The sequence below is a fragment of the Cricetulus griseus genome, chromosome 2, assembly GCF_003668045.3.
Source record: "Cricetulus griseus strain 17A/GY chromosome 2, alternate assembly CriGri-PICRH-1.0, whole genome shotgun sequence".
NCBI lineage: Eukaryota > Metazoa > Chordata > Mammalia > Rodentia > Cricetidae > Cricetulus > Cricetulus griseus.
Window position 1 is genome coordinate 236792545 of NC_048595.1, and position 16663 is coordinate 236809207.

At 39.5% G+C, this 16663-nt stretch overlaps 1 long non-coding RNA gene across 1 annotated transcript in view; it reads left to right on the forward strand.

Annotated features, from left to right (window-relative positions):
- Positions 1-1085: 1085 nt before the first annotated feature.
- The window catches only part of LOC113834358, a 90500-nt gene continuing 74922 nt past the window's right edge, over positions 1086-16663 (forward strand). The window contains exon 1 of the long non-coding RNA XR_003482837.2: positions 1086-1163. This is a non-coding gene — a long non-coding RNA (uncharacterized LOC113834358). The remainder of the gene's footprint in view (positions 1164-16663) is intronic.

The following is a 16663-nucleotide window of genomic DNA, read 5'->3' on the forward strand; positions in this document are numbered from 1 at the left end:
ATATTTACATTAAGCTTCTGAAGAAAAAATATTATCATTAAATTATTACTTTCCTCTTTTTGCCATCATCCCTTTTTGCTTTGCTTTCCATTTTCTAAAGATAGGGTACATTAATGCTATAAAATTTAAAACTTACTATTAATGTATTTATTCGTAAATACTATTTTTCATAATATTATAACTTTAATCACAATATTTTGTTATATTCATTCTTATAATCACTCGTTTTAACTAATGTCATTGTTTGAATACAGGTAAGATGTGGTGATTTTTGTTTATGATTTAACAAATAAAGCTTACCTGAAGATCATAGTGCAAAGCTAGCCACACTAGTTAACCACAGAGGTCAGGCAGTGGTGGCCCATTCCTTTAATCCAAGTTATTTGGAGACAGAGTCAAATGGATCTCTGTTAGTTCAAGGGCACATTGGGCTACACAAAATTGATTCTGTCTAAAAGAGAAACAGCTCACACAAAGGTGATTCTAGTGCTTGGGATGCCCTGTCTTTAATCCTAGGACTTGAGAGGTGGAGATAAGAGTGATATGACTGGGCAGAGAGATGAATGTAAGGTGGGAGGAGACAGGATCTCAGTGTAGTTTGAGCAGCAGTGCAGTGTTATGATAAACTTTCCACCAAAAACCGCCCAAGCCCCACGGCCACATGTGTGCTTTACGCCAGCCACCCACCCGAGTTAGGGCCCAAATTAATACACAGAGAGACTTGTATTAGGTACAGTGCTGCTTGACCAATGACTAGGATTTCTCATCTGTTAGCTTAGTCTCAATTATTATACATTTATATATTTTATAAGACTTATCTTATAGAGGATGCCTTTAGCTGGCACCCTATCTTGCCGGTGGCTCACATGGTGCTGCCGGAGGAGGAAGGGGAAAAAGGGAACACTTCCTGTTTCCTTTGCTTAAATATGAGTCTCCTTGCTATGTCACTTCCTGCCTGGATCACCACTTCTCTACTACATTTCCCAGAATCCTCTTTGACTCCTAGTCCTGTCTAACTTGCTGTCTCATTGGCCAAACAGTATTTTATTTAACAATCAATAGGATAAACATACACAGAAGTACTTCCCCCATCAGTGCAGTCTGAGGAACAGTGCAGTCTAAGCAGTGTGAGAATCACCCCTTTGGCCTGAGCATTGGTAGAGGTAAGAACTCTACAGTTGCTACCTACTTTGCTTCACTGATCTTCAGCATTATACCCAGCACCTGCCTCTGAGATTCTATTATTAATAGCATTTAGAATTCATGCTGCATCTGGCACCCAACTTTTGGGGTACAGAGTCATGTAAAAGCCATTTGTCTGTAGTTTTGGAGCCACTGGCATAGGCTGGAGGTACATGTGACCAGAGCCACCATCCTACTGGCTAGGTTTTCATTTCTTCTCTCCTGGTGGGCTTCTCATGGACCCCCTTCTCAGGCTGATGCCAACCTAGGTAACTGCTTTGAAATCTACTCAGGCTCCTACTGTTGTGTGCTGCAGCCATTAGCCTCACATCTTCATCACTGTAGTCAACAGATTTGGTGAGAAAATTGGGAATTCTTTTTTTTAAATAAATTTTATTTAAATTAGAGACAATCTTATTTTACATATCAATCCCTGTTCCCCCTCTCTCCCATCCTCCCATACCCCCACTGATACCCCCTTCCCATCCTCCATCCACTCCCCAGGGTGGGTGAGGTCTTCCATGAGGGATCATCAAAATCTGTCAAGTCATTTGAGGCAGGACCTATGCCCTCCCCTGTGTATCTAGGCTAAGAGAGTATCCCTCCATGGGAAATGGGCCCCTGAAGTCCATTTGTGCACTAGGGATACATCCTGGTTCCACTGTCAGAGGCCCCATAGACTGCCCAGTGTTCCTAGCTGACACCTGTTCAGGGGGCCTGGTTTGGTCCTATGTTGGTTCCCCAGCTGTCAGACTGGGGTCCATGAGATCCCACTTGCTCATGTCAGCTGTTTCTATGGGTTTTCCCTTTGCTCATCACTCCTCCTTCTCTGCAACTGGATTCCAGGAGTTCAGCTCAGTGCTTAGCTGTGGATCTCTGCTTCTGCTTCCATCAGCTACTGAATGAAGACTCTAGGATGGCATTTAAGGTAGTCATCATTCTCATTATAGGGGAAAGGCATTTAAGGTAGCCTCTCCACTATTGCTTAGGTTCCTACTTGGGGTCATCCTGTGGATCTCTGTACAATTCCCTAGTGCCAGATTTCTCTTTAAGCCTATAGTGGCTCCCTCTATGTGTGTGTATCTTTTCTCCCCAGTCACAGAAAGACAAACATGGTATGTACTCACTCACATATGGATATTAGATGTAGAGCAAAGGATTACCAGACTACAATCCACACCTCCAGAGAAGCAAGGAAACAAGGAGGACCATAAGACAAATACATGGTCCCACAGTGAAACGGAAAAGACAAGAGCCCCTGAACAAATTGGGAGAATGGGGGAAGGGGGAAAGAGGTAAGAGAAAGAGGGGGAGAGAAAAGGAGGAGGGAGAACATGTGTGATCAGGAATATTGAGTAGGTAGAGGAAAATTGGGAATTCTTAAAAAGAGGAATTATTTAAAAGAGAGTTTTTTCCAACATTAAAAATAGGAAGCACTATTACAATGGAGATATTAGGTTTCTGTATGATTATACAATGCACCATTTAATAATAGAACAATTAAATTAAGGGATAATCAACTTAACCAGGAATGGCATACTGATTATTTTGATAATCCTTGCTGTTATTTTGATAATTCTTGGTTTATCTCTTTAAAAAGTTGTTTGATATGTTTGCCAAGATACAGGCCTTAGAAAAACTTAATAAAACAGATCACAGAGATATTCAAACCCATATAGAGGCATTTAAAGGAGAACCAATGTCAGCATTGCATTATAAGGTTAGAGTGAAACAGCCTAAAGTTTTCAAACAAACAACCTTAATATATCCAGTAATCTTACTGGAATTGCCAAATGATGGAGACTCTGTAAGAACTGATTGGACTCATGTGGCAATGACAGGTTTAAGGGGATTCAAGGAAGTTATGCATTCACCATTTGTGAAGCATATATTAAACTCATGGTCAATTTGTAATAGAATTATCCCTAAAGACTGGACAGACATAGTTTCAGCAGTCTTAGAGCTTGGTCCACAATTACAGTGGAGGACCTGGTGAAAAAAAAGAGGCTAAGATCATCAAAAAATGGGGTAGAGCTAGAGGTATGGAACTCTCCCATGATCAACTTTTTGGAGAAGGATCTTATGCTAATGCAGAAAGGCAATCCCCACACTATAGCTTTATGCCATGCAGCAGCTTTGAATACTTGGGACAGACTTGAGGAAGTAGGAAAGAAGAGCAAGTCATTTATTAAAGTCATACAGGGTCCAAAGGTTGACATCAGCAGTAAATAACATGATACCAAATTCAGAAGCTAGACAAATAATAATTGAATCCCCGGTTTTTAAAAACACTAACTCTCAATGCAAAAGGATAATTAGGCCTTAGAAGGCAAGATCAGCACCTTTGGAAGAATGGATCTGATATCTAGTAAATATTGAGTCTCATGACCAGGATGATGCTCAGAGAGGAGAGGCAATGTCCAGAGGTTTGAAGAAAAATAAAAATGTTAAGTGTTTCAATTGTGACAAACATGGCTACCTTAAAAGGAATTATAAACAAGGTATTCCATGAAACAATGTTTTTTATAAGCATTATCTAAACAGAACACCCCTCCCTTCTGAATTATGAAGAAGGTGTGGCAAAGGCAGGCATTGGACTAATAAATGTCGAATAACTAGGGATATTCAAGGGGCCTTGAGGGACCTCTCTCAGGTCCCTATGCCAAATTCAGTTCAATTGTTTATTGTCACCATGGAAACTCCTTCCCAGAGAAATTAAAGAAACTAATGCTGATTGTAAGAAACCATAAAGCTCTGGATGACAGAGCAGCTATTCAAGAGAGAACAAAAATTTTTGTTAAATCCATAAAGTGAGTATTTTGGCAAATTTCTATAAATGAGCACAGACCAAAATTAAAAATACAAATAAATAATGTTATCATTGAAGGCCTGGTAGATACAGATGTGAATGTAACGATAGTTTCACAAGAATTTTGGCATCCAAATTCACCCCTTCAGCAGGTAAATGTTCAACTTTTAGGGATTGGAATGTTACTCAGGAAAAACAGAACACAAAGTAGGTCAAATGAATAGGACCAGAAGGACAGGGAGGAAAATTAAATAGGACAGAAGTACAGGGAGGAAAATTAAAGCCATATGTGGCTAACATAAGAATGAACTCGTGGGGAAGGGATTTGTTACAACAATGGAATGCTCAGATTAACATTCCCCCAATCTTAGAAACAAACCATAAATTAATGTATATTTCTGGGAAGCATATTATAAGGTATTATAAAGAAAAGTCATTGACCATGTAGAATGTTCAAGAACAGGGCAAAACAACTGCTGATCTTTCTAAGGAACCAACAGCCCTATCTTTAAAATGGTTGACAGAAAAACCTGTATGGGTTGCAAAGTGGTTTTTAACAATAGAGAAACCACAGGCTTTAGAACAGCTGGTATAAGAGCAACTAAATGCTCAACATATTGAAGAATCAGCCAGCCCTTGGAATTCTCCTGTATTTGTTGTTAAAAACAAACCTGGAATGAAGAATGGTAACTGATCTAAGAGGTGTTAATAATGTGACTCAGTCAATGGGCACTCTATGGTCTGAAATTCCTTTGCTTTGATTATTGCCTAAGGGATGGTATCTTATAGTTATTAATTTAAGTATTTCTTCATTCTACCTTTACAAGAAAAATAGAGGAAAATAGTATCTTCATAGTACCTCTTTATAATAATTCTCAGCTTGCTAAGAGATACCAATGGAAGGTTCTCCAACAGGGAATGTTAAATAGTCCTACCCTGCACTAATATTTTGTTTTCTTTATGGCTAAGTATCACATTTATTCATTATAAAAGCTTTGAAGGATGTGAGAAAAAAAGGAATATACAATGACATAATAAAGACAATGAGACACAATCCTAAACCTGACAATACAAAGGAGCAGCTAGAATCATTTTGCTCTAATGAGGACAAAGAAGGGTGTCCTTCACAGTTACCACATTACACCAGTGGGTACACATTTCACGGGATCAGAAAATGTTAAAGAAAGGGAATCCCTTACATATGAAATAGAATTCTGCAATTAAAAGGTAGATATCCATGATAATCAACATTTTTTTTTTCACAAATCAACAAGAAGATGCTGAGTTGTCTGTAGACCACTCACAGTGTTAAAAGTACTTTGGACTCCTTGGTAGTAGCATTCATAATGTCAAAAACTGCTATGCAGGCTGAGGAAGGGGTCAGAGTTATCAATGGCCATAGGCAGATTTGGATCCTTTGTGCTATAATTCCAACCTGCCTGGCAAGAAATGCTCATTGGTGTCATGGTAGCAAGAGTATTTGTGGGTAACAGAAGGCCTTCTAGTTTGATCTAAACCAGGCTCCACAGATGGTAATATATGCACAGCACAGACAACCTGGCCCAAAACCTGTAAGGGTAAATGTCACAGGCCATAGGAGAGAATTTATTACTGACATTCTACTACATGTACAAATATTCAAAGTGATTTTTTACTGACTCCAATCCCACCTCAGCTGGGGGATGCTTTTGGCAGGGGTGTAAGAAACTCTGTTTTATTATTTTTTTCTCCATTTTTTATTTGAATTAGAAACAAGATGGTTTGACATGTTAATCCCAGTTCCCTCTCCCTTCCCTCCTCCCCTGGCCCCCGAACTAACACCCTACCTATCCCATACACTTTCTGCTCCCCAGGGAGGGTGAGGCCTTCCATGGGGGGGTGGTCTTAAGAGTCTGTCATATCCTTTGGGATAGGGCCTAGGAGTTCCTATTCGTTTGTTGTTGCTCTCAGTGTCTGTGCTACTGCTGTTATATTTAGGAAGTGGTCTCCTGTGCCAATGTGCTCAAAGCTTCTTCCCACTTTCTCTTCTATGAGGTTCATTGTGGTTGGTTTTATGTTGAGGTCTTTGATCCATTTGGACTTGAGTTTTGTGCATGGCAATAGATATGTATCTGTTTGTATTCTTCTACATGTCAACATCCAGTTGAAGATATTTTTTTTCCATTTCATAGTTTTTGTTTCTTTGACAAAAGCCAGATTTCATAGGTGTGTGGATTGGTATCAGGGTCTTTGATTCAATTCCATTGGTCTACATGTCTGGTTTTATGCCAATGACAAGCTGTTTTCATTACTGTAGCTTTCTAGTAGAGTTTGAAGTGAAGCATGGCAATGCCTCCAGAAGTTCCTTTATTGTACAGGATTGTTTTGGCTATGCTGGATTTTTTGGTCCACTGTTTCTGCAGGTCTCTCCATCCCCATCTTGGCTCCTTTGCTAAACCCTCCTCCCTCTCCACAATTGAATTCCAGTAGTACGGTTCAGTGCCTAGCTATGGGTGAGTCTGGGCGCTGTTTTGCTCTGCAACCTCCCCCATCAACCTCCGATTTTTTCTGCCTGAACCTCCCCCCACAAGAGTGGACTAGGCCAGACAGGAAGGCCCACCCTGAGACTGGACACACCTCACCCTTGTCCACACTCTGCCTTCTGTCCTGTGGATTGGGGGACTTTTGATGACTGCTTCTATTTCATTAGGGGTTATAGGTCTATTACATTGCTTACCTGTTCTTGATTTAATTTTGGTATTATCTGTTTAGAAAATTGTCCATTTCCTTTAAATTTTTCAATTTTGTGGAGTACAGGTTTTCAAAGTATGACCTGAAGATTCTTTGGATTTCCTCAGTGTCTCTTGTTATGTTTCCCTTTTCATTTCTGATTTGTTAATTTGCATTTTCTCTCTCTGCCTTTTGGTTAGTTTGGACAAAGGTTTGTCTATATTACTGATTTTCTCAAAGGACCAACTCTTGGTTTTATATTTTTTTGTATTATTTTCTTAGTTTCTACGTTATTGACTTATGCAACCAATTTGATTATTTCTTGGCATCTACTCCTCCTGGGTGAGTTTGCTTCTTTTTGTTCCAGAGCTTCAAGGTGTGCTGTTAATTCTCTAGTGTGACTATTCTCCAGTTTTTTCATGCTGGCACATGTGGGCACTTAGTGCTATGAACTTTCAAAGTTCATAGTATTGCTTTCAAAGTGTTCCATAAGTTTGTGTATGTTGTGCCTCCATTATCATTGAATTCTTAAAAGTCTTTAATTTCTTTCTTTCCTTGACCCAGGAATGATATAATTGAGCATTGTTCAATTTCCAAGAGTTTGTACTGTTTCTGTTATTTGTGTTATTGTTGAATTGTAACTTTAAACCATAGTGGTCTGATAAGATACAGGGGTTATTCCAATTTTTTTGTGTCTGTTGAAGCTTGTTTTGTTGCCCAGTATGTGCTTGATTTTAGAGAAGGTGCCATGTGGTGTTAAGAAGAAGGTGTATTCTTTCATGTTTGGATGGAATGTTCTAAAGATGTCTGTTAAGCCCAATTGGTTTATAAATTCTGTTAGTTCCTTTGTTTCTTTGCTAAGTTTCTGTCTGGCGGTCCTGTCTAGTAGTGAGAGTGAGGTGTTGAAGTCTCCCTGTATGTATGGGGTTTTATGTGTAATTTGAGTTTTAATAATGTTTCTTTTGTGAATGTGGGTATCTTTGTATTGGGGGCATAGATGTTCAGAAATGACACTGAATCATGATGGATTTTTCCTGTGCTAAATATGAAATGACCTTCTTCCTTCTTTTGATTAATTTTAGTTTTAAGTCTAATTTGTTAGATATTAGGATAGGTACACTGGTTTGTTTCTTGGGTCCATTTGATTGGAAATCTTTTCCCAACTCTGTACTCTGAGGTAACATCTGTCTTTGAAGTTGAGGTGTGTTTCCTGTATTCAGCAGAAGGATGGATATTTCCTATATTTCCTGGATAGCTTGTGTTAAGGGTTTGTGTGACTTAAGATTTTCTTTGGTTGACAAATCTATTTCTTCGAGTGTATCTTCAACATCTGAGATTCTCTCTTCTTTCTGTTTTGTTGTGTTGGTCATACTTACATCTGCAGTTCCTGATCGTTTTCCCAGAGTATCTGTTTCCAGCCTTCCCTAAGTTTGTGTTTTCTTTATTTCCTCTATTTCAGTTTTCAAGTTATGAACTGTATGAATTGCTTCCTTCACCTGTTTGATTGCTTTTTCTTGTCTTTCCTTGCTGTCTTTATTAGGTTTGTTTATTTCTTGAAGTTTTTGGGTTGTCTTTTACTCCATTTCTTTTTTTTTCTTACATTTCTTCTTTTTAGTATTTTTTATTTCTAATTACTCATATTTACATATCCATTCCCCACATTCCCTCACCTTCCTATCCTCCCATGTTCCCTACCCAACTCACCCCTCACTCCTCCTCAGAGATAGTGAGGCCCTCTGCCAAGGACCTTCAGAATCTGTCATATTGTTTGGAGGAGGGCCTAGACCCACCTTGCTGTCTCTGGGCTGTAATAGTATCCCTCCATAGGGAGTGGTCTCCCAAAGTCCATTTGTGCTCTAGGGATAAAAACTGGCTCCACTGTTAGAGGACCCATAGACTGTCTTGGACTCCTAGTTGATACCCACAATCAGAGGGGTTGGTTTGGTCCAATGTTATTTCCCCAGCTTCATGTATAGGGTCTCCATTCTATCAGTAGTTCAGGTCCACTGTTTCTGCAGGTCTCTCCATCCCTGTCTTGGCTCCTTTGCTCAACCCTGCTCCTTCTCCACAACTGAATTCCAGTAGTATGCTGTCATTTTCTGATTCGAACAGCAAATGGATGAAGATTCTCCTTCCTCTCCCTGCCCCTGGACTCCAATTTGGTAAGGGGTTCTTGTCCCCATCCTCTTCTTCGAGGGACTATGCAATCATCTCTTGGGGTCCTCCTTGTTTCCTAGCTCATCTGGCAGTGTGGATTGTAGGCTACTGATCCTTTGTCTAAAGGATCTATGTCTAAAACTCAAAAATGTGTGAGTACATACCATGTTTATCTTTTTGTGATTGGGTTACCTCACTCAGGATGGTTTCTTCTAGTTCCATCCATTTGCCTGCCAATTTCAAGATTCCATTGTTTTTTCCACTGAGTAGTACTCCATTGTGTAAACTTATACCACAATTTCTCTATCCATTCTTTAATTGAGGGGCATCTAGGTTGTTTCCAAGTTCTGGCTATCACAAATAATGCTGCTATGAACATCGTTGGACAGATGTTCTTATTGTATGAGTGTGCATTTTTTGAGTATATGCCCACGAGAGAAATTGCTGTAATTTGAGGTAGACTGTTTCCCTTTTTCCTGAGAAACCATCATACTGCTTTCCAAAGTGGTTGTAAAAGTGTCCACTCCCACCAGCAATGGAGGAGAGTTCCTCTTTCTTTACATCCTCTCCAGCATGGATTGTCATTGGTGTTATTGATTTTAGCCATTCTGACAGGAGTAAGATGGTATCTCAGTGTGGTTTTGAGTTGCATTTCCCTGATGGCTAAGGATGTTGAGCACTTTCTCAAGTGTCTTTCAGCCATTTTGAATTCCTCTGTTGAGAATTCTGTGTTTAGTTCTGCACTCCATCTTTTAATTGCATTGTTTGGTATTTTGGTGGCTAGCTTCTTGAGTTTGTTGCATATTTTGGTGATCAGCCCTCTGTCAGATGTGGAGTTAATGAATATCTTTTCCCATTCTGCAGGCTGGCGTTTTGTCTTGCTGACTGTGTCCTTTGCTTTACAGAAGCATCTCAGTTTCAGGAGGTCCCATTGATTAATTGTCGATCTCAATGTTTGAGCTACTGGTGTTATGTTCAATGGTGCCACCTACCTTCTCTTCTAGGATGTTCAGTGTGGCTGAATTTATGTTGAGGTCTTTGATCCATTTGGACTTAATTTTAGTGCATGGTGATAGATATGGATCAATTTGCAATCTTCTACATGTCAGAATCCAGTTATGCGAGCACCATTTGTTGAACATGCTTTCTTTTTTCCATTGTATAAATTTAGCTTCTTTGTCAAAAATTAGGAGTTCATTGGTGTGTGGGTTAATATCAGGGTTTTCAATTTGATTCCATTGGTCAACCTGTCTATTTTTGTGCCAATACCAAGCTGTTTTCAGGACTATAGCTCTGTTATAGAGCTTGAAGTTATGGATGGTGATGCCTCTGGAACTTTCTCTATTGTATAGGGTTGTTTTGGCTACCCTGGTTTTTTTTTTCCCATATGAAGTTTGGTATTGGTCTTTCAAGGTCTGTGAAGAATTGTGTTGGGATTTTGATGGGGATTGCATTGAATCTGTAGATTGACTTTGGCAAGATTGCCATTTTTACTGTGTTGCTCCTGCCTATCCAAGAGCATGGGAGATCTTTCCATTTTTTGGTATCTTCTTTAATTTCTTTCTTTAAAGACTCAAAGTTCTTATTGTACAGGTCTTCTCACTTTTAGTTAGTGTTACCCCAAGATATTTTATGTTGTTATTTGCTATTGTGAAGGATGATGTTTCTCTGATTTCTTTCTCAGTGCATTTATCTTCTGGGTATAGTAGGGCTACTGATTTTTTTTTTTTGAATTAATCTTGTATCTTTCCACTTTGCTGAAGGTGTTTATCAGCTGTAGTAGTTCCCTGATGGAGGTTTTTGGGTCACTAATGTAAACTATCATATCATCTGCAAATAGTGAAAGTTTCACTTCTTCCTTTCCAATTTGTATCTCCTTGATCTCCTTTTGTTGTCTTATTGCTGTATCTAGGATTTCAAGTACAATATTGAAGAGATATGGAGAGAGCAGACAGCCTTGTCTTGTTCATGATTTTAGAGGAATCTCCTTTAGTTTCTCTCCATTTAGTTTGATGTTGGCTGTTGGTTTACTGTATATTGCTTTTTATCATGTTTAGGTATGTTCCTGTTATTCCTGATCTCTCCAAGATCTTTATCATGAAGGGGTGTTGGACTTTGACAAAGGCTTTTTCAGCATCTAGCGAGATGATCATGTGGTTTTTTCTTTTTCAGTTTGTTAATATGGTGGATTACATTGATGGATTTTCAAATGTTGAGCCATCCCTGCGTTCCTAGGATAAAGCCAACTTGATGATGGTGGATGATTTCTCTGATGTGTTTTTGGATTCAATTTGCCAGTATTTTGTTGAATATTTTTCGTTAATGTTCATGAGGGATATTGATCTGTAATTCTCTTTTTTCATTGTTTCTTTGTGTGGCTTGGGTACCAAGGGAATTGTAGCATCATTAAAAGTGCTTCTGCTGCTATTGTATGGAACAATTTGAGGAGTACTGGTATTAGCTTTCCTTTGAATTTCTGGTAGAATTCTTCATTGAAACCATCTGGCCCTGGGCATTTTTTGTTGGTAGATGTTTGATGACTGCTTCTATTTCATTAGGGATTATAGGTCTATTTAACTTACTTATGTGTTCTTGATTTAATTTTGTAAGTGATGTCTATCCAGAAACTTGTCCATTTCCTTTAGATTTTCGAATTTTGTGGAGTACAGGTTTTCAAAGTATGATGGTTCTCTGGATTTTTTCAGTGTGCATTGTTATGTCCCCCTTTTCATTTCTAATATTGTTAGTATGCTCTCTCTCTCTGCCTTTTGGTTAGTTTGGATAAAGGCCTGTCTATCTTGTTGACTTTCCTCAGACAACCAACTCTTTGTTTCATTGAGTCTTTGTAGTGTTTTCCTAGTTTCTGTTTTGTTGATTTCTGCCCTCAGTTAGATTATTTCCTGGCATCTACTCCTCTGGGGTGATTTTGTTTCCACTTGTTCCAGAGCTTTCATTTGTGGTGTCAACTCTCTGGTGTGACTATTCTCTAGTTTCTTCATGTGTACACTTAGAGCTATGAGCTTTCCTCTTAGCACTGCTTTCAAAAGGTTTGGGTATGTTGTGTCTTCATTCTAGTAAGTCTTTAATTTCTGTTTTTATATCTTCCTTGACCCAGGAATGGTTCAATTTCACATTATTTAATTTCCATGAGTTTGTAGGGTTTCTGCAATTTGTGTTGTTGTTGAATTCTAACTTTAAAGTATGGTGGTCTGATAAGGTACAGGGGGTTATTCCATTTTTTTGTGTGTCTGTGTAGGTTTACTATGTTGCTAGTATGTAGTCAATTTTAGAGAAGATTCCATGTGGCGCTGAGAAGAGGTATATTCTTTTGTGTTTGGATGGAATGTTCTATAGATACCTGTTATACCCAGTTGTGTCATAACTTCTGTCAGATCCTTTGTTTCTTTGTTAAGTTTCAGTCTGGTGGTCCTGTCTAGTGTTGTAAGGGGGGTGTTGAAGTCTCCCACTATGAGTGTGTGTGGTTTTATGTGTGCTTTGAACTTTAGTAATGTTTCTTTTACAAATGTGGGTGCTTTAGTATTTGGGGCACAGATGTTCAGGATTGAGACTTCATCTTGATGGACTTTTCCTGTGATAAGTATGAAATGCCCTTCTTCATCTCTTTTAATTGATGTTAGTTTGAAGTCTAATTTGTTAGATATTAGGATTGTTACACCAGCTTGTTTCTTGGGCCCATTTGATTGGAAAATCTTTTCCCATCCTTTTACTCTGAGGTAACGCCTGTCTTTGAAGTTGAGATGTGTTTCTTGTATGCAGCAGAAGGATGGATTCTGTCTTCATATACATTCTCTTAGCCTGTATCTTTTTCTAGGCAAGTTAAGACCATTGATATTGAGGGATATTAATGACCATTGACTGTTTATTCTTGTTTGTTTTGGATTTGTTGTTGGTGGCATTATTGTGTGTGGATTTCCCCACTTATTTATTATTATTATTATTATTATTTTGGTGTTTGGTAAAGTGAGATTTAATCCATATTGCCTATGGTTTTTTTGAGAGTAGTTATCCTCATTACATTGGGGTTTTCCTTTTGTGAATATGTATTGCTTAGATCTGGTTTTGTCCTGGAATATCTTGTTTTCTCCATCTAAAGTGATTAAAATCTTTGCTGAATACAGTAGTCTGGGATGACATCCATGTTCTCTTAGCATTTGTAGAACATCTATCCAGGATCTTCTGGCTTTCAAAGTTTCCATTGTGAAGTCAGGTGTAATTCGGATAGGTTTGCCTTTGTATGCTACTTGGCCTTTTTCTTTTTCTGCTCTTAATATTTTTTATTTATTCTATAAGTTTGGTGCTTTGATTATTGTGTGGTGAGGGGACTTCTTTTTCTGGTACAATCTATTTGGTGTTCTGTAAGCTTCTTGTACTTTCATAGGCATATCCTTCTGTAGGTTGGGGAAGTTTTCTTCTATGATTTTGTTGAATAAGTTTTCTGTACCTTTTAGCTGAATTTCTTTGCCTTCTATACCTATTATTCTTAGGTTTGGTCTTTTCACGGTGTCCCATATTTCCTGGATATTTTGTGTTAGAGTTTTTTTGGACTTGAGATTTTCTTTGGTCTATGACTGTATGTCCACTAGAGAGTGTTCAACACCTGAGATTCTTTCTTACAACTCTTATATTCTACTGGTTATGCAAATGATCAGTGGTTCCTGATCATTTAGCCAGCTTTTCTATAGCCAGCATCCCCTCACTCTGAGTTTTCTTTATTGTTTCTAATTGTGCTTTCAAACTGTGAACTGTTTGAATTGTTACCTTCACTTGTTTGGTTGATTTTTTTTTTTTTTTTTTGGTTTTCTTTAGATTTTTTAAGAGATTTGTTTATTTCTTGAGTTTTTTGGTTTGTCTTTTCCTCCATTTCATGTAATTTTTTGCTTGTTTTTTCTTCTATTTTCCTTAAGGGACTTTCTTGTTTCCTCTTTAATGGTCTCTATTATCTTCAACATACAATTTTTAAGGTCCATCTCTTCTTCATCCTCTGCGTTAGGCTTTTCAGTTCTTGCTGGTGTGGTGTCTCTAGATTTTGGTGGTGTCATATTGGTCTTTCTGTTGTTGAGTGAGTTCTTATTCTGTCTTCTTCCCATCCCTTCTTCCAGTGGATGCAGGTGGGGTCTCTCCTCTCAGGTGGCAGGCTGAAGGCTAAGGCAGCAGGCTTAGGCTCAGGCAGCAGCAGGATTGCAGAGGGTGGTGGGCAGACAAGGGTGAGGTGTGTCCAGACATAGAGTGGGCCTTCCAGTCAGGGCAGGCCCACTATTGTGGTGGGGGGGGGCTCAGGCAGAAGCTAGCAGGGTGTGATGGGGGAGGTTTAGGGCAGAGCAGCTCCCAGACTCACTCAGGCAGCATCAGGATTGCAGAGGGTGGTGGGCAAACAAGGGTGAGGTGTGTCCAGACTCAGTGTGTGCCTTCCGGTCTGGGCAGGTCCACTCTTTTCCAGGGTTGGTGGGGGACTCAGGGAGAAGCCAGCAGGGGTTGATGGAGGAATTTGGGGGCAGAGAATCCCAGAGTAACCACAGGCTCTGGCATCAGTCAAAGGACGGAGGGCAGAGGGCAGACCTTTCTTCCATTTCTTTAAGTGGTTTTCTCATACCCTTTTTGAGGGCCTCTATCATCTTCATAAAGTTATGGTCATTGTCTTCTGCTTCATTGGTGTTAGGATGTTCTGGTCTTGCTGGTGTTGAATCCCTAGACTTTGGTGGTATAATATTTGTCTTACTGTTGTTCAATTTGGTCTCATACTGCCATCTTCCAATCAATTCCTCCAGTGGGTGCAGGTGAGATCTCTCCCTCTCCTGGTGGATGCCACTCAAAGACTCTCTCCTTACCTTTCCTGGTGGGTGCAGGTCTGAAATTCCAATGATGGCAGACTCTGGATCATTTGGTCTGCCCCTAGGTCTCTCTAGGGTTAAAGATTGGCTCTACTGTTAGAGGTCCCATAGACTGTCTTGGCCTCCTAGCTGGCACTCACATTCAGAGGGCTTGGATTGGCCCAATGCTGTTTCCCCAGCTTTATGACTATTAGGGTCTCTATGCTCTCACTAGGTCAGGTCAACTTTTTCTGTTGGTTTCTGCAGCACCATCTTAGCTCCTTTGCTCATCCCTCCTCCCTCTGCACAACAGGATTCTAGGAGTTAGGTTCAGTGCTTAGCTGTGGGTGCCTGTTTCTGCTTCAAACAGCTACTAGATGAAGGCTCTAGGAATGGTAACCAAGGTAGACATCAACCTAGTGAGGTTGACCCCTATAAGGTCAGGGGATTCTAAGGTGGAGGTGGGCAGGATAAGGCCTGGCACTCACCTCTTCTTGTGAGTGCAGATCCAAGACTCCAATGGCTGCAGATGCTGAATGATTTGGTCTGCCTCCAGCTCTCTCTGGGGAATTCAGTGGTGCAATGGGATTGGGGCCATGGGCCAGGGACTAATTAGACATTTTAAATGCCATATTCTGAAGGCATCTGAAAGGTTGTGAAGAATACCTATTCATTTGAAATATATCTCTGCATATCTAGAAAAGCTAATATAAGTTTTAACTATCTATAATCTGTATTTTTATTCATATACGCTTTAAATAAACTGTATAAATACAATGTCTAAGCAAAAGTAGAAGTATACATATAACAAAATTGACCTTAAATGTATCAATAAACTGCTTCCTGAACATTAAACCAGTAGAACAGACATTGAGATCAACAATTGATAAATGGGAACTCCTGAAACTGAGAAGCTTCTGTAAGGCAAAGGACATTGTCAGCAAGACAAAATGGCATCCCACAGACTGGGGAAAGATATTCACCAACCCCACATCTGACAGATGGCTGATTTCCAAAATATACAAAGAACTCAAGAAGCTGGTCTCCAAAACACCAAACAATCTAATTAAAAAGTGGGGTATAGAACTAAATAGACAATTCTCAATAGAGGAATCAAAATGGCTGAAAGACACATGAGAAAGTGTTCAACAACCTTAGCCATCAAGGAAATGCAAATCAAAACAACTCTGAGATACCATCTTACTCCTGTCAGAATGGCTAAAATAAAAAACACCAATGACCATTTATGCTGGAGAGGATGCAGAGAAAAGGGAACACTCCTCCACTGTTGGTGGGAGTGCCAACTTGTACAGCCACTTTGGAAATCAGTATGGTGACTCAGAAAAAATGGGAATGAGTCTATCACAAGATCCAGCAATTCCACTCTTAGGCCTATACCCAAAAGAAGCACATTCACACAACAAGGACATCTGTTCAATGATGTTCATAGCAGCATTATTTGTAATAGCCAGAAGCTGAAAACATCCTAGATGACCCTCAACTGAAAAATGGATAGAGAAAATGTCATACATGTACACAACGGAGTACTACTCAGCGGAAAAAAACAAGGGAATCTTGAAATTCACAGGCAAATGGATGGAACTAGAAGAAACCACTGAATGAGGTAACCCAGTCACAAAAAGACACACATGGTATGTACTCACTCATATGTGGATTTTAGACATAGAGTAAAGGATTACCAGCCTACAATCCACACTGTCAGAGAAGCCAGTAAAAAAGAAGGACCCTAAGAGAGACATACATGGTCCCCTGGAGAAGGGGAAAGGGACAAGATCTCCTGAACAAATTGGGAACATGGGGGTGGGGAGGCAGGAGGGAGCTAGGAGAGAGAAGGGGCAAAGAGGAGGGGTGAGGGGGACATGAGGGAGCAGAAAGTTTGAGTCAGGAGAAGAATAGAAGAAAACAAGAAAGGGGATACCATAATAGAGGGAGACATTTTAGTTTTAAAGAGATATCA